The sequence below is a fragment of the Macaca fascicularis genome, chromosome 17, assembly GCF_037993035.2.
Source record: "Macaca fascicularis isolate 582-1 chromosome 17, T2T-MFA8v1.1".
NCBI lineage: Eukaryota > Metazoa > Chordata > Mammalia > Primates > Cercopithecidae > Macaca > Macaca fascicularis.
This window is the reverse complement of record NC_088391.1, coordinates 81,674,931-81,694,042: the sequence shown is the minus strand read 5'-3', so window position 1 is coordinate 81,694,042 and position 19,112 is coordinate 81,674,931. Positions and strand designations below refer to the sequence as shown.

At 35.6% G+C, this 19,112-nt stretch overlaps 2 long non-coding RNA genes across 2 annotated transcripts in view; one reads left to right on the top strand and one right to left on the bottom strand.

Annotated features, from left to right (window-relative positions):
- The window catches only part of LOC102122603 (uncharacterized), a 514,820-nt gene that overhangs the window by 483,921 nt on the left and 11,787 nt on the right, over positions 1 to 19,112 (top strand). The window lies entirely within an intron of this gene.
- On the bottom strand, positions 4,910 to 18,423 carry LOC135968039 (uncharacterized). Its single transcript, XR_010582465.2, has 3 exons — positions 18,270 to 18,423; positions 7,733 to 7,916; positions 4,910 to 5,707 (listed from the first exon to the last, which is right to left on the bottom strand). It is a non-coding gene; the product is annotated as an uncharacterized lncRNA (long non-coding RNA).

Genomic DNA, 19,112 nt, shown 5'->3' with positions numbered 1-19,112 from the left:
GGTAAAAAAAGAGAGAACGGAGGCTGTGGAATTGCAGAAACAGTGACCCTGACAGAAGAGCTCATGGAAATGAAATCCTAAAAGGATAATTCTGAACAGGCATTGAAAGTAGTTATAAGACTGAACATCAGTGGCTCTAAAATTCCTGTCTAAAAGACACATTGGCTAGTGAACAGTCAAGTAATTATATAAAAAGCTGGAATATACTAGTGACATATATATATATATAATATATATACATGTATATGTTTATTTTTCTCACAAGATAAAATAGTTGACAATCAGAAAAGTCAAGAAAAACAAACAAGCAAAACAAAACTACTAAACACGAATAATAGAAATTCAAGGTCTACATATGAGGCAAGGCTAAATGTGTTATTCTTGGGAACAATGAATGAAACATAAGAAAATAAAATTTTGTTTGTGCTTGGTATTAGGAACATTCCACCGTGAGTAACACTCTTGTCCTGACCTAGGACCTTATAGAGGCTGTAAATTGAAGAAGGAAATGCTGCTTAGCTCTGCTGTGGGTTTTGCAATGAAAAATATTTATATACACAGATTTATGTAAATGTTTAGTGTTTTTTAACCTTCAGAAATCATCTGTGGACAAAAGACTAAGTGCCTAATTATTTTTAAAGGACAAATTACTAACCCTGATAAGACAAGGGTATAGGGAGCTGTAACTATTGAAGAAAAATGGAGTTGGTGGTGGAAAAGTGACCTGGAAAATATGTAGAGATGCTCACATTCATACCTAGTAAGGAAAGTAAAAGAGAATGCCTAAAGGAGATTCAACAAAAAATATAATCAAACATGTATCACTTACAGTTACAAAATGATCAGTTGAAACACTAAAAATAATTTAAAATTTTGATTGATATAGTGGGTATGAGGAATGATAGAAGAAGTGGCAAGTAAGTTAAATTTATTGTGCCCCCATCTTTCATTGCAAGAGGCAAAGATAATAGAAAAGCTTATATATTGTGAAAGAGTTCTATATAATATTTTTAAAATTATAGCCATTACTATCAGATAACTAGTAAATGATATTATTAAATGAAAACTCGAAAATGTTGTGAAGGGAATGGGAACTACTGATTTTGAGTATAAATTCTGGGGTATTATTGTCCTCTGTATTTAAAAATAATAGGAGTTTATAATTTTGAATTATCTGCTTTCCCTGTAATATGAAACATTTAATAATACTTCTTCAGATTCTCCTTTTTCTGTGTTTTGTCATTGAAATGACCAATCTTCAGAGTAGTAACAAGGTCATTTTCCTTTCTGACCATAAAAAGATAAACTCCTAAAATTCCCTTTCCAGATTAGTTGGTTGATCTTCTTCATGCTTTAGAAAAATGTTGCCATACTTTGCCCTGGTAGTATTCACACTCTTTTGGGTCAACTAGTGCCTCTCTCCTCACTCATTCCCAAAAGGTGGTGAAGAGAATTAAGAAAGTCAAAAACAAGAACCTGTGAGTTTGCTAGGCCTTGTTGCAACCAAATTTTTATGATTTCTGCTCTGGCTGCTGTGATGGCCCTTTCTACCATTGTTTAATCAATGAGTCTCATCAATTAACCTAGTCAATGTGAAAAGGGAAAGCTAAAGGGGAATATGTGGAACACACTAAGAGTAAACTTCTATTCATTATGCTGCGTTCTCCTTCCAGGCTGGGACTACATTCCCTAAAACATTAAATGACCTCCATTTCTCCCTTACATTTCACCAGTCAAGTCATGCAGAAATAATTTCTCAATAATTGTCCATTAAATAAGTTGCAATTTAGAAGAAACCAGATATAATTTATAGCTATGAGAGTAAAACAATATATGCAGCAGTTTACCAAATGAGTGCCTGGCAAAAGATAAGACAACATAATTTGCCAAAAAGTATTGCTCTCCTTTGTGTGACAGGAGACATTTCATTGGCATATTGCTTCAAAAAGACACTGACATTTTCTTTATGAAAAAATGTTTTTTTTTTTCCCCTTAAACACGGATTTTTACCTGAAACTTTCTTTTACATGTAATTTGTCCTGAACACTGCAGAAGTAGTTGCTGGGGTCAAACACAGTATGATACTGATCAATCAATGGCGTTTTCAACTAATGTTGTAAAGTGCATTTCTGACACATTTCCAGTTGTTTCCATTTTATATAATAGCATCATGTGCATTCAGCATAAGAACAGCTTGCTCATTAAATTTGCTATCAATCTTTGGTTAGGTACACTTAAAGATGTTGAGGAAATTGCATCTGTAATGATGTAATCTCCCAATTGTTGGTTTTTATCTTCCCTGTGGTGCTACTAGTATTGACATCAGCAAGCTGACTTTAATCTGCATTGTCTAGGTAGTATATCAAAAGATCCCTAAAATTGAGGAAATCACATACACTGTGTTGTTTTCATAAACTGATATACGACTTGTATTAGTCCATTCTCACACTGCTATGAAGAAATACTCAAGATCGGGTAATTTATAAAGGAAAGAGTTTTAATTGGCTCACAGTTTTGCAGAGCTGGGGAGGCCTCAGGAAACTTACAATCGTTTGTAGGATGCAATCACATCCTTCTTTATAAGGCAACAGGAAGGAGAAGTGCAGAGCGAAAGGAAGGGGAAAGCCCCTTATAAAACCATGAGATTTCTTGAGAACTCACTCACTATCACAAGAACAGTATGTGGGGATCCACACTAATGATTCAGTTATCTCCACCTGGTCCTGCCCTTGAACTGTGGGGATTATTATAACTCAGGATGAGATTGGGCTGGGGAAACAGCCAAACCATATCAGGACTCAATTAGAAATTTCAACAATTATTATGAATGTGCATTTTATCAAAATTCTATTAAGGAATCACAATGTGACATATAACAATGCAATTGATTATAGCTAAAGATTTTATTAAAAAACGAGTGACAGACATCTTAAGAAACTAGGTAGTTCCGATTATTCATTTACTGAACTTAATTCATTCACAGCAGAACAGTTAATAGAAATGACTTGTGTTGGGGTGCGTGGGTTTAAATATTTGGTTGGGAATTTACTAACAATGAAGTACTCAATTTTTAAAATCTGTAATAGGGGAATAATAATTTACCTTTAATAAGAAGATTGTTATAAATATTAAATAATATGTAAAATTTGTAAACCATATAAAGTAGCATATAATATGGATTATGTAAATGTATGCCCTTAGTCTTTCTTTAATCATCCATGTATTTTATTTATTCAACAAATAGCTATCAGGCATCTGCTATATGCTGATAGGTACTTAATAATTCTTAATCATTTCAAATATTACAAGAATCTCAGACACATTACTTGAGGACAGTATAGATTCCAGAAGTAACTACTATTTGCTAACTCTTTTGTATAAAAAACTTAAGTGATTGTGAAAGGCAAAGATGTTCAAAATGAGTTGCTGCCAAAGAGAAAAGTATTATTTATCATATTATATACATGTATATCTCATACCAAATGCACAAAAAGAGGTTTAGGGGGCAAAAGCAAGAGTGCTGGAGTGTTTTTATTAAGGTAACAATGACTTTGACAATATATTTTTAGCTGTTTCTGCATCTCATCTCATTCTTTCTCATAACAATTTATCCATTACGTCTATAGTTAAGATTCCCATTAAACACAACTACATGGGTACTTTATGATGGTCTCAGGTATCACACAATGGAAAATATTGGCATTTAGTAAATAATTTCAGCAATTTTCTATCACACAATGTGAAGATACTGTTTAATCTTTAATATTGTGAAGAATAGATTTGTTCCCAAGTAATAGTCTTTCTCCAAATGTAGGAACTACTAACATGAATCTGGAGACCTCCAAGGAATCAATAATAACCATACTGGTTGACCTTCATGTTATAGTGTATGTGAAATATTTCTGTTCAGCCAGCTCTCACTAAAACCACCTTGTGTTTTAGTATATACCATTTTAGGAGACTTCTCCATCTTTTCTCACTTCACTGCCCACCTACCCCTGAGTCATAGGCAATATCTCATGCTTGTTGATCCTTTCACAAGCCTCAGAATTAAAATAACTATTTGGGGTCTTACATCCATGACAATCTAGAAACAAACATGTTGGTGACATCATAGGGGTTAATGTATTAAGAACTTCAGGAAAATGTTGACTTTCATCAAGAGATACCAGAGTGACTAGATAAAGCTAAAACATTAACTTGAAAGAAAGCTGATACTCATGAGAATTTCAAGTAATCATGTAGCCATTAAGGCAGAGATTTTTGAATAGGCAAGCCATTGAGCCTGACTTACACTGTAGCTATACAGTGTCCACCATATTTTAGCTTGTTAATTTTTTGAGACTGAAGAGGGCATTTAAATCAAGTCCTGCATCCTATTGAAATACTTGGGTACATTGCTTTAAACATCCATTGAGTTTTTTGCTCATACTGTTCCCCTATGGCACAATACTGAGCTCATTATTCTCATCTCATTCAAATTCTCTCATTCTTTAAGAAGTAGTTTAATTCTCTTAACTACCCCAAAGGCCTTCTTAAACATCTTCACCCGAAATAATTTCCAGGTGCACTATGCTCGTAGAGTATTGTTACTACAGTAACTAGTATCTTTATGACTACTAAGAAATGGCCTTCTGTATCTCATCTGCATTGTAATTGTGTGACACATCACTTCTGTGTCTGATTTCTCCATAAGACAATAGGATCTGTTTTGGGAAACTCTGAAATGTGTTGCACAAAACACTGGAAAATTTTTGGAACCAGAGACGTGCTATGCATTCTCTGAGTAACTTTTAGCAAGTGATTCAAACTCTGTAAGTCCTAGTCCTCTTCTTTACAAGAATGAGTTGGACATCCATCTTTACATTTAAAAGACTTGGCATAGCCCAGATGGTAAAGGCTCAAAAATTGTCAATCTTACTTTTAAAAAAAAAAAATCAGAGGCCATATCTTGTATTGCTTTTTTCTCTACAGTACTTATATTAGTGTCTTGCCATTTACTTTGAAACACAAGTGTATGGAATTGATTTTGCTTAATAAAGAAAAAGAAAATATGCCTTGCTAAAGTATGGCAAAGGAACTATGTGAATATTCTTATGTATAACATGAAGAATTGTCCCACTGCTATTGATTGCAGGGAAGCTGCATTGGCTGCTAGATTCTGATGGTGCCCATCAATCAGAAATGGTCTGAATTGAATAGATCAAAAACATTAGGCAGCCAATGAGAAAAGAGGCAGAACATTACACAAATTGAGTTTTTTCCAGCAGTATTCTAAGTCTCCAACTGGAGAACAAATTACACATATTCTTACTAGTGAAAGAACTTTAAGTCATGTAGTTGTCTTTTAAGCCTCATTTATTTATACAAATCACACAATCAATGATAATACCCTTGTAGGATAAGAATTGCATATCTTCAAACGCTGAAATAGATTCAAATGCAAACTACATTGCAGTTTTGCCTCATGCAAAACAGCTCTCTCAATTCACATCATGTTTCTTTTTGCTCCCACTTGTGATTATATTTTCTTGTGCTTGACATACTGAACTGGAAGAAAGGGGATATTTTTGATGCTAGAGGTGTTGAGAACTGATATAATTAGGATGTGGAGTGAAATTATTTTGATTTGGGGTTCAGTTGTTCCAAGCAGGAGGGTCCTGGATGAAAACACAGGAGCTTTTCTTGTCCACTTCATCCACATTGCCTGGAAAAATCAATTGTTTGACAATTAAAAGTGGAGCCCACTCCTGTTCAACAGCAGGTATTGACAGGTGGTGACTGGACACCCAACTGCAACTGTTTTTCTCCAGCCTGACTGCAGGCACTGATTGCTGTGGAACTTTAGCTCTGATTGTGATGGAATTTGATTCAGATATTTGGAATATAGCAAATTATAAGTTAGGTCGGAAAATAAACATCAACTATTCTTTTGTATTTTTAAGGTGATGTTTTAAGGCCAATAGCCTGAGGTCATAATAGACATTGTAATTACCTCATATTCTTCTCATGTCTCCTCCCTCCCAAGGTAAAGCAGTTGGAATATGTTCTTTAGCAAGGATTCCATTTTTCTAAGTAAAACTAAGTAATTTTATGCATCATACATATCTCTGAAGTGTATGTTTGACCTTAAGATAAATAGAAGTAAACATTTTGATAGTGCTGCAAGAAGGATAATTTGATCTTGGGCTGGTGAACGTTGTGTGATGGTGGATGAACCCAGTGACCTCTGGGGTCCTGTGATTTCATAGCTGGAGAGGGGTGAAACTGACATCACTATTATTAATAGGAAGAGACTGGCTGAAAACGCCAGGGTTCTCTAAGCTGTACATAAGTGAAGAATTTCTTTGTTCGCAAAACTGCTGTGTGCAGCCAGAGGTGGTTAAAATACATTACACTGAGATTCTGGAAACCTAGGTTCTCTTCCTCGCTGGTTCTCTAACTAGCAATGTGACCTCGGCGAGCTCAATTAACCTCCCTGTATTCTTTTCCTTGCATACAAAACAGGGAGAACAAATACCTGCCTTTTCTAACTTTCAGGATTGTTTTCCAATTCGACTAAGATAAAACATGTGGAAGTGTTTTGAAATGTGTTGTGCAGCATACAAATGGAAGTTAATAATCATTGCCAACTCTGTTTATGACTCCTTTTCTTTCAAAGGCTGTCCTTGCTCAAAATGAGTCATTCCTCTTACGGCAATTACTTCATAACTGATTATGTGATCGTTTTTTTTCCCCCCAAGCATTCCACAGCCACACCACATCCACTGTAGGTCTCTTGCTTGTGTCCTTACAATTTTTCTTTTGTGTACTGCTTTATGTCTTCCCAATCAAGCTCGCCTGTCATTCAGTCATTGTTTTTGGACAAAGATATTGCCCATTAAATATGTTTTCTTAGCACAGTAGAATTAACTTTCAGTAAATGATGTGTCTGCGTTTGACACTGCACCATGTTCCCAGACCTTGTTCTTAGCCATATGGTGTAATAAATGTGCTGAATGATACATGGCTCACAGGTGATATTAATAAAACTGTTTAAGAGACCAGATATGGCTGTTCTAAGAATTCCATGTCTAAGAAACCTTCACCTTGCTGTAGCTGGTAAGTCAATATTTTATGATAAGAAGTTTAATATTCTGTACATTTCCCCCTCCCCACGGTTACTTTATCCTACTTGGTCCCTAGAAAATCAGGCCAAGTAACATACCTGTTTGTTTGTTTTATGTACTTGCAGGGCCTCAAACCCTGCTTCCAGATCTATTTCCGTTATCTGACTCCTGCTTTTAAATCAGTTATATTTACCATGGAACAGCAGTGTTGTCAGAACTTACCTATATACACCTTAGAAAGCTAAACATTTACAACATTAACAGGATTGGTGGAATACTGTTAATGACAGGTAAGTCTAGCAGGCTATGCAAATGAAAGATTTGGGGACAAGATCTCTTCCCCTTCTAGAGTCCATTCACAAACCTTTGGGAATTTCATTTACCTAAATAGGTCCTGCTTCACCATACCAAAGTATCTGATGTCAACCCCCGTGGCAGGGCGTGAATGATGGAAATCAGCCCCTGAATGGGTCTACCTAACCCAACAGGTCCCGTGAATGGAAATCAGCTGAGGGAAGCACAGAACCTGCTGCTGCTGCCATTGCTCATTCACTACTTCATTTCTTACTCAAACTCTAAACTTCACCCCGGATTATCACAACCAGTTCCACCTAAAAGCTTACCACATGCGTGGTCTGGGAAATTATTAGAAACAAGAGGCTGTGAGTCCACAGTTCCAGTGCTGCGACTGTGCACCTGACTTCATGCTGCTTCTTTGTGTCTGTACTTGGGATGTGGTTGTTTTTAGAGCCATGGACTCATGTTCTCTGGTAAGGGGTTTTCATGGTCAAGCCCATCTGCCAGGCCCTGGAAAATATAAGAAAAGAGACCTTACCATGTGCTAAGATCATCATGGTCCAAACTGCTAACTTTTGGGGATAGCTGCTAGCTCAGGATTCACAGCCTATGATTTCATATAGGCTGAAAGTGGTTGGCTGGAGGAAAAGAGATAGTTTCACAAAAAGTAGATTTGAAGATGGTAAGATAATTACTCAGATATACCTTACGATTGATGTAACATCTGACTGAGAAATGATCCTTGGACTATAAAATATTTGAGCCCTTTCAAAATATAGTAAGTCATATTTTCTCTGACTGACTGAGTACATCATCTTAAAACTACACTCCCTGAGATTGGTTTCACATAAGCCACATTTAGATGGCTTTGGAACTAACTGTAGGGACAGCATTCCTAGACATAACAGAATACTATGTTTATAAATCCAAAGGTCAACTTCCAAGGTTATATTCTTGAAGACCAGATATGAATAAGATTAGCAAAGAGATACATTTTCTTAGAAGTCACAAATCTGGGTTACATGGGCATGCAAAGATTTTTGATATTACATTGATATCTACAATAGACACTACTTATTTAGTCTTTATTACTATCCTAAAGACAAGGAGAGAGTTGGAATCTTAGATATATTTCGATCACTTTTAGAGGCAAAAGGCCTTTTTTTCAGTATTAGCTAGAAGACGACAGACTCCTGATGCTTCGTAACTCCTGGGGAAATTAGAAAACTTGTTTTCCTAATCTCTGGCATGTGGGCAGCCTGCATTATCTTTCCCTCCCTCTCCCTCTTCTGCTGGACCCATTTGGCATTATTATCTATTAGACTTGTTCCACATATCACTAGGAGTCTAGAACAAAGTGTGGCAAAGCACATTTGCTTTTCCTTGGCCATTCGCTTCTTGTGCCCAATATCAAAGGCCAGTTTATTACATTGAGACATAAACTCACAAACTTTGGAAAAATATCAGTGTGGTGTTTAATTTTATGTGCACCTTGGATAGGCCATGGCACCCAGATATTTGGTCGAACATTATTCTTGATGTTTCTGTGAAGGGGTTGTTAGATGAGATTAATATTGAAATCAGTAGACTTTGAGTCAAGCAAATTGCACTCCATAATGTGGGTAGGCCTCATCCAATCAGTTGAAGACCTTAAGAGAAAAAAAGAGTAGACTCCCAGGAAAAGAGGATTCTGTTGGAACATTAACTTCGTACTTGAACTGCAACAAAATCAGCTCTTCCCTGGGTCTCCAGTCTGCCACCAGTCCTGCAGAATCTGGAATTGCCAGCTTCCATTACAATCTATACCAATTCCTTAAAATTTCCAGAGAGAGAGAGAGAGAGAGAGAGAGAGAGATAGAGACATGTATCTAGCTATACACATTCTATTGGTTCTGTTTCCTAGGCAAACCCTGACTAATACAGTCAGGTAATTTCAGAATTATCTACATATAAGGAAGAATATTTGTAGTTTTAGTGAACTTAGGTTTTCTCCTTTCCTGCATAGAGGAAGTGAAGATTTGGTCCTTCCTAAAGAGTGTGTCCTCGCAGAAGCTTCTCCACTCTTGACTTGGCCCCACCACTGCAGTTTGCCTACCTCACAGCATACAGGACTTCAATTATTATTCATTATCATCATCATTTTGACTATGGAAGCCAAAATGTAAAAATCTCATGCCTTCTACAGAAGGGGATTTTATTTCTTAGGTCCTTCCTAGGCTCATGTTTTCAAAGGTCATCTTCTTCTCAAGTTTTTCACAAGACTTCAGAACGATATTGGATTCCTAGCCATGAGAGCAAGTTTGAAAGTGGGTCATTGAATTCTAATTCATTCTCCTCAGTGGTAAGAGCTCTGCACATGCCAATTCTTTTACTAAATGACCTTTTCTGAAATCACATTTACCCAAATGCACTATTTTCTTGATAAAAAAAAAATAGCCTAATTTTGTATTAAGAAAACGATGTTTATGGAATTAGGCTCTCAACAGTAAATAGATCCCCAGTGCTCAGTTAAGAAGACACACACACACACAGACACACACACAGACACACACACAGAAACCAAACAGAACTAACACACATAGCATAGTAGTTTTCAGTAACCATCCTTTTGTTGCCATAGAAATGGATCCGAATTTTTTCATTTTATTTTAATTCAATTTCTTTCTGATAAAAAGCAAGGTAATTTTTATCAGTTATTTTCCCTATAAATCTTTTCCTCCACCTTGGCTTACTCTTACTGTTTTGTTATAAGGGTTCTACTAATAAGCCTGTCTTGTTAGAGGTGGCCATCTACTGAATCTGGGGAGCACACGTGACATTGCAGCAGAGATGGCTGGAAAGTGGTGGCAGAAAGAGACAGAGACCCTGTTAATGAACTTTTGTGACATTCAGATGACCTAAAGTAGGTGGAAGCAAGAGATAATATCTACTGCCAATATCACTGTCATAGCATAAAGCTGTGTTACGTGACTAGCCTGTGTAATGCTAAGTCCAGACACTGTGAAAGTGCCTACTTGTTGGAGCTTGCTTTCCTGGGCCATGGCCTCCGGTTAGTGGTCTCTGCCTCTGATTGCTAACTCTTTCCAGCCATCTCTACTGCAGTGTCAAATGAGTTTCCCAGATTCAGTAGGGTCAGAAATGATCATTGCTCACACACCTCCCACCCTCGCTTGGTTCTCCTCTATTCCATGTATTATTAAATGTTACTACACTTTACTTCACACCCTTAAGTTAGAAACCAGGGTGGTACTTTCACTTGCTCTTCCCCTGTGTTCTCCTGTATCTAACCTTTCAACAGTTTCTGTTCATTCTTCATTCTTACTGACTCTCAAATATGTCCTCTTTTTATTGCATCTCTACTGCATCCGTGTTTTATTTTTTAAATCATTTAACTTTATTTTCAGAGCAGTTTAGATTCACAACAAAATTGAGTAGAAAGTACAGAGTTCCCATATACTCCCAGGCCTCCTTCTGCATGACCTCCCCCATTGCCAACATTTTTTTTTTGAGACGGATTCTCACTCTGTCACCCAGGGAGGAGTGCAGTGGCCCGATCTCGGCTCATTGCAAGCTCCGCCTCCCGAGTTCACGCCATTCTCCTGCCTCAACCTCCCGAGTGGCTGGGACTACAGGTGCCCGCAGAGTGGCACATTTGTTACAACTGATGATCCTGTATTGATATATCACTATCACCCAAAGGCCATAGTTTATATTAGTGTTCACTTGGTGTTGTACATTTGATGGGTTTCAACAAGTGTATAATGATGTGTATTCATCACTATGATATCATACATCGTATGAAATAGTATTACTGCCCTAAAAATCCTCTGTGCCCCACCTTTTCATGCCTCCTTCCCCTTTAACTCTTAGCAAAACCCAATTTTTTTTCTTTCTCCATAGTTTTTTCTTTTCATGTTCATTTGTTTTTACATAGGATACACATGCCTGTTTAACAGATTTTCATATCTCCTAACAAATCTCCCTTCCTGTTAAGTTTTCATGGAGAAAATTTATCTTTTTGATGCGCAATTTAATCATGCCAGGGTCATACTTAAGTGATTTTCATTGTCTCTAGTGTAAAGCCCTCATTACTTAGTGATTTAAAACCATTTAAAAGGGTTTCGCTTACCTCTTTTCCTTCATTTCATGCAACTTACAAGCCTGAATACTACATTCCTGCCTTACTAAAGTATTTAGTATGTGTACATACTTGTCTGTGTACATTTACCGATTATTTTATTTTCCCTTTTTTAGGAATACCTTTGTTCCTTTCATCACCTGAGAAAACGAAGCTGATTCCTCAGGTTTTAGCATAGTGTCTTCTTCTCTCAGAGAAAGCTAAGGTAATCTAAGACCTTGAGCTTTTAGATAGAATCCTGCATTTTGCCTCCTTATGGTACAGGAACACTCTGTTGAAACTAACTGCTCTCTAATTGGTCTTCTTCATTAAGCCATAGGGGGCTGGAAGGTAGGGTTTTTTTTTGTTTGTTTTTGTTTTTTCTTTATTAAAGGAAGCCTTTATTTTGGGTTACACCTACAAATATTTATTCTACTTCTCTCTCTCTCTTTTTTTTTAATATATTTTTTATTATTATTATACTTTAAGTTCTAGGGTACATGTGCATAACGTGCAGGTTTGTTACATATGTATACTTGTGCCATGTTGGTGTGCTGCACCCATCAACACGTCAGCACCCATCAACTCGTCATTTACATCAGGTATAACTCCCAATGCAATCCCTCCCCACTCCTCGCTCCCCATGATAGGCCCTGGTGTGTGATGTTCCCCTTCCCGAGTCCAAGTGATCTCATTGTTCAGTTCCCACCTATGAGTGAGAACATGCGGTGTTTGGTTTTCTGTTCTTGTGATAGTTTGCTAAGAATGATGGTTTCCAGCTGCATCCATGTCCCTACAAAGGATGGTAGGGGTTTTATTTTGTTGTTTTTGTTGCTCCTGTACCTACCACAAGGCCTGGCTTTCAGAATTCCATATACACCAGTTCTTCTTTGGTCTTAGTGAAATGCAAAGCAGTACTAATACAGAAATGATTAGTTTGAGTAATTTGCTAACAGAACTGATGTAAACAGTCAAGTTGCCTTCATATCTTAACATTGTTAGGTTTGGCACTGAAATAAAAATATTCCAGACTAGGACATTATTTCCTTTCTAGAAAAATACTTCTTTGCTTAGAAAACAAGGGAGATTTTTAGAAAATAGGAATAAAGATTTTAGTTGTTTTATAGTGGATCTGATCGTATAGGATATTTGTTACATGTTATGAGAATATTCGATGTGCTTAAATCCTAGGGTTACTAATCTTTATATTTTACTTTTTGGAATTTTTTTAAACATAGCAATTATGGATGTGGGTTATAAAGAAATATAATAAATAGATTAAATGTCTAACAAACTTTGCTAAGGAAATCGCTAAAATCTAACAGCTAGGTTTCTTAGTTAATAAGATTACTTGATGGCCAGTGATGATGAGCATTTTGTCATGTGTCTGCTGGATTAAGAAAATGTGGCACATATACACCATGGAATACTATGCAGCCATAAAAAAGGATGAGTTTGTGTCCTTTGTAGGGACATGGATGCAGCTGGAAACCATCATTCTTAGCAAACCATCACAAGAACAGAAAACCAAACACCGCATGTTCTCACTCATAGGTGGGAACTGAACAATGAGATCACTTGGACTCGGGAAGGGGAACATCACACACCGGGGCCTATCATGGGGAGCGGGGAGAGGGGAGGGATTGCACTGGGAGTTATACCTGATGTAAATGACAAGTTGATGGGTGCTGAGGAGTTGATGGGTGCAGCACGCCAACATGGCACAAGTATACATATGTAACAAACCTGCACGTTATGCACATGTACCCTAGAACTTAAAGTATAATAATAATTAAAAAAAAAAAAAAGATTACTTGAAGGTTCAATCAGTTCTTCTAATTCAGATACTGAAAACTCCTTGGTGCTATTGGAATGATTTGTTCCAATAGTTAAGTTTCAAAAATTGAAGGCATACATGGTATATTTAACTATCACTATGACTGGTTCTTTTTTCTTTTAACTCCATTGAAAATATCTAGGGAGTTGACTGGATTAGTCTCCTTTTTCATGGTTCAACATCATTATACATTTAAGGTGTCTCTGTTGCTTGTATCCCCACTTACCTTTTCCTCATCTCCTTTCCAACCGAGGCTACCTTTAGAAAAAGTTTTATAAGTGCCCATAGATATGTGTACATGTGTATTTATTTTATACAAATTATTGTATCATAGAATCGTTCATTTTCTTAACTTATACTCAAAATTATTCACAAAAGTAAATATGCATATTCTCACCTACCGAACTGCTGAAGAGTATACCATAAAATTGTATTTAACTTATCTACTTACCTGAAGTAGAGGAAGCTGTTCCAACTTCCCATTACCATAAACAGTACTGCATTCATATCCTCTTTCAAACGTAAATTGCTAGGTCATAGGGAACGTACATTCTCAATTTTTTTGAGCAATGTCAGACTGTACTCTGGATTGGCTACTTTGGTTCATATGCCTGCCAGAAGAGAATGCTGGTTCCTATTATCCACATATTCTCCAGCACGTGATACAGACACTGTTTGTAATAACACATTTAAAAATATTTTTTGAATGCTCTGTGGCACATGACTGAGGTGTGTCTACCTAACTTATTAGAGCTCCCTTTTAGCTCTTCTCATATACATTTTCTCATCTCCTCATACGTTAATATCTGATATATCATGTAGGTTCATTTTAATTTTTCAAATACAAATGCATGATAATCTTCCTTAGGGTAGAAACTATATTATGTATATATATTTTTGCCAAAAGTACTGGGGGCATTCACAAACTTTTTCTATTTGTTTTATGATCATTTCTTTCCCTTTCCACCATTGCTGATCACCTTTGAAATAACAATTAGTGGGAATTTATTATTATCCTAAGAGTAGAATAGAAAAACAAATTTTAACATTTTATTCAGGTTAACACTGTAGAAGGTCACCCTTAAAACTCATTACCATTTTATTAAACTATAATTTTAAAACACACACATACACATGCACACAGGTAGAGTGTGCTTTCGTCCTTGAAGAGGATAATTATTTACTTTTGTGCTCAAAAATTTCTGTACACATTTTTTCTCTTTTGTTGTTTCTTTTTATTTTTTCATGTTTGACTTTAACTTCCTACTCTATTTTTTGTTTCTCTAATCTTGTGCTGACTTAGGTTACAAATAATGGAAATGACTGTGTGGTTTCTTCCCCTATTTGGTCATTCTTGAAATAGTGGGTTTGTGTATAATAACATGCATTCTTCTTTTTCAAGGTAACCATAGAAACAAGATCTGCAGCGTACAATGAGCTTTAGAATTTAGATGATTTGAAACAAGAACAAATATACCCCCCAACACTGAAGGGAATACTCTTGACTTTATCCTTCCCCCCATGACTTAGGGAGGTAGGCTTTATATACGTGGTAAAAAAAAAAAAAAAAAAAAAAAAATACATGCTTCTCTAAATTACGTGAAAATGTTTTAAACCGAACAAGTATGGAAAACTTGATTGGGTGTTTTGTTGATACAAAGTGATATAGAATCAGTGACTTCAGGTCAGTGATGATAAAATGTGATGTTTTAGGAAATAGAATAAATATAATACCTAAACTAAGTAATGGATAACTTCCTAAAAGCAGTTGCCAGAAATAATTACAGTATGAAACAGGTTAATTTTTATCTGCAGCTAATTGGTCCAAAAGTAATTAGGAATACATATGAAGCTTAACCCTATACCATCAGTCTGCCCTGCCCTTGATCTAACCAAACATTTACATTGTTAGAATGGATCTATTCTGAATTAACAAAAGGAGACTCCAGTATAACTTTTACTAATCATTAACATTAGTGTTGTATTTTTTGTTCTTAAAAATCTTAAATTCTGTTCAACTGGAATCCAACTGAAATCAGTCTCCCCCTTCTTTGTGTTGTATTAGCCACATTGATCCTTTTTCCCCTAGAATGTACAGTACTCATTTCTAGCTCAAAAATCTTCACTCTTCCCTCTGCATAGTCCACCCTCTAATTCGCTGTAAGACTTGTCTCTTCTCAATTTTCAGTTGCTGGTTGAAATTAAGTTGAAATTAACTTACCAGAAGTTACCCCATCACCATATCTAAATAACCTCATGACCCTCATCTACATAATCATTAATTTTCTATTACATCAACTTGCTTTCATTTCATAACATTGATGACTCTTTGATAGAATCACTTTTATGTATGCACTTATTGTCTATGTCTGTCTACTAGAATGTAAGCTCCCCTAGCACAGGTTTTCTCTCTATTGACTTAAGTGTCCTATCTGCTGCTCCCACTCATAACTGCCAATTTACTCAGCTCATGGGATGGTGCCACCATCTGCAGAGAGAAAGATGAAGAATAAGAGGAATTTTCCTATGAAGAAGCTCACAGCCTGAAGACAAAGGTAGTCAAATAAATCAATGATTATAGGATACTATTTATCCAATGGTGTTGCCAATAAAGGAAATGTATCTAAATGGAACTAGCTTGTCAAGGGAGATAGTTTGGAGTCAACTTGCATCAAATCGTCTTCATAAAAGTTAGACTCTCAAACTTGAAATCTTGCAAAGATGGAAGCCACAGGCAAAAGTAGTCATAGAAGAGATTATATTATAATACCTATTTGTTCTTACACATAGTTATACTGTCAAAGCATTCACTTCTGAAATTGAAAGATTTTCCATAGGCATGGGAAATCTTTCAGTCATACCTTAAGCTAATGTATGAATATATGAATACATAAATGTAATGATTCAGGAATGTGTATACAATTATATATACATACATAAAAATGTCCAAGCAAATCACACTTACAATTTAGTCTCTTTTGTATATTTACATACATCCAGTAAGTCTGTAAAATTAACTCTTTTATTTTCTTAGTAAATACACAAAAATTATGGTTCTTTTGATTAAGAAAGTAAAATCCTGGGACAGCATAGTGTAGATTATCTAAAAATCAATAGTGCCTTTATTAAGGTACCATTTCCTACTGCAGAGACTGTAGTGATATATTTTGCTGTCTATCTTCAAAGTTAAATTTGCAGGTTGTGTCATGTGATTTCTTATTGAGTGGATTCACACTGCAAAGACATTTAGAAATTCCTTGAATCTGAACATGTAGTGTGCTTTAACTAGAAAACATTCAGTATACAGGTTTATTTTTGCTAGTGACCAAAGTTTATGTTTAGGTATTTGTGATCAAGAGCTCAAAGTAGTGTGTGTGCTGGTGTTACAAAGCCCTGCCACCTATCATTCAAGGTAATGGCAGAAAAAGCCACACCTGCTCAGAAGCAGAAATACCTGTGTGTGTTGTAGAAGGAGGGCAGAACGTAAGGTGCTATTCTTTTCTCAGAATGGAAGTGTAATGTGTGGCTCATCTATTCCATGAACATGCCTTGTCCAGGCAACATTGCAACCAATGCAGCATATATATAAATATAAAGAAAGAGAAGGAAGATACTAAGGAAAATTAGGAAAAGAAGAAGAAGAAGGGAAACAACTACTGTCTTCAACCACAGAGAGCCACTGCTATCATTCTGTGTCTTGGCATCTGCATAGAAAGAGATAAGGTAGAGCGATACATAAATACTTATAGAAGTGGATAATATTCACATTTAAATCAATATAACCCACAAGGCATATATAGTTTTTTTTTTTTTTTGTAGATTTAGTTTTTTACTTTTCACATATTGTCGGTATATTTAAATGTAGTTTCACTAATAGTATTTCATCTTGTAGATTTAACCTGATGTATTTAAATGCTGACTTACTTTTGGAAATTTAATGCTTCCAACTTTTGGTATAAGTAATGTTGACATGAATGGTTTGGGGTATACGTTTTTGAGATATATGTAATTATTCTTTTAAATACAATCACAGCAAGGAGGTTACTGGGAGAACTACCTACATTTTAAAAACTGGTAAGTACAAATAACACAATTTTGACTGATTTACTTTATTGGGCATATCTGGCTTAGGTATCTCACTAGCTGTCATTAGAGAAAATTTAAATTTAGAACACTGTAGCAACCATACAAAGTAAATAATGATCAAGTGAGAATAAGGGCATTCAGAGTGCAGAAGAGAGACAAAAAAAAATTATCCTCAGGTTGTTCTCACTAGAAGAAAATGATAAATATTTGAGGTGACGGATATGCTAAATACCCTGATTTGAGACTTACACACTGTATATATGTAAGGAAACATTACACTTTACTATATAAATATTTGCTCATTTATTATGTGTCAATTAAAAGTAAAATAAAAGTTTAAACAACCTTCAGACAAATGAAAATGAAACTATAACACATATTACGTACGGGATGTGGCAAAAGCAGTACTAACAGGAAAACTTATAGTGATAAATGCCTACATTAAGAAAGATAAAAGATCTCAAATAAACAAGCTAATTTTACACCTCAGGGAAATAAAAAAAGAAAAAAGCCTGAAGGCAGCAGAAAGAAGGAAAATATAGCAATTAGGGCAGAAATAAACAAAATAGAGACTAGAAGAAAAAATGCAATAGATCAATTTGTTTTTTTTTTGAAAGATTAACAGAATTGACAAGTCTTTAGCTAAATTAGTGTATTAGGATTCTCTTAGAGGGACAGAAAAAATACTATATATATATATATATATATACACACAAACACATATACACATATAAATAGGATATATATATCCTATTATATTTGATATATATGCGTGTGTGTGTGTGTATATATATATATATGAATTTATCAAGTATTAACTTACACAATCACAAGGTCCTACAATAGGCTGTCTGCAAGCTGAGGAGCAAGGAGAGCCAGTCCAAATCCCCAAACTGAAGAACTTGAAGTCCGATGTTCAAGGGCAGGAAGCATCCAGCAGGGGAGAAAGATGTAGGATGGGAGGCTGGACCTGTCTCTCTTTTTCATATTTTCTGCCTGCTTTATATTTGCTGGAAGCTGATTAGACTGGATTAAGAGTCTACTTGACTCTTAATCCATTGACTCAAATGTTAGTCTCTTCTGGTAACACCCATACTGACACACCCAGGATTAATACTTTGTATCCCTCAATCCAATCAAGTTAACACTCAGTATTAACCGTTGCAAGTAGCTAAGAAAAAGAGAAGACAAATAAAATTAGAAGTGAAAAAGAAATACATTATAACTGATGCCACAGAAATAAAAGGGATCATACTAGAAAACTATGAACAATTATAAACCAACAAATTTGTTAACCTAGAGGAAATAAATAAATTACTAGAAATATACAACATACAAAGACTAAAACTGTAGGGAATAGAAAAGCTGATCAGGCCAATTACAAATAAGAACATTGAATCAGTAATAAATAGTCTCCCATCAAAGGAAAGTCCAGGACTGAGTGGCTTTACTGCTGAATTTTACCAAACATTTAGAGAGGACCCAATATTAATCCTTCTCAAACTTGTCTAAAAAAGTGAAGAGAACATATTCAAACTCTTGATGAGACCAGCATTACCCTAATACCAAAGCCAGGCAAGGGCACTACAATATAAGAAAATTACAGATTATTATTACCAACAAACATAGATGCAACAATTGTTTAAAAATGCTAGCAAACTGAATT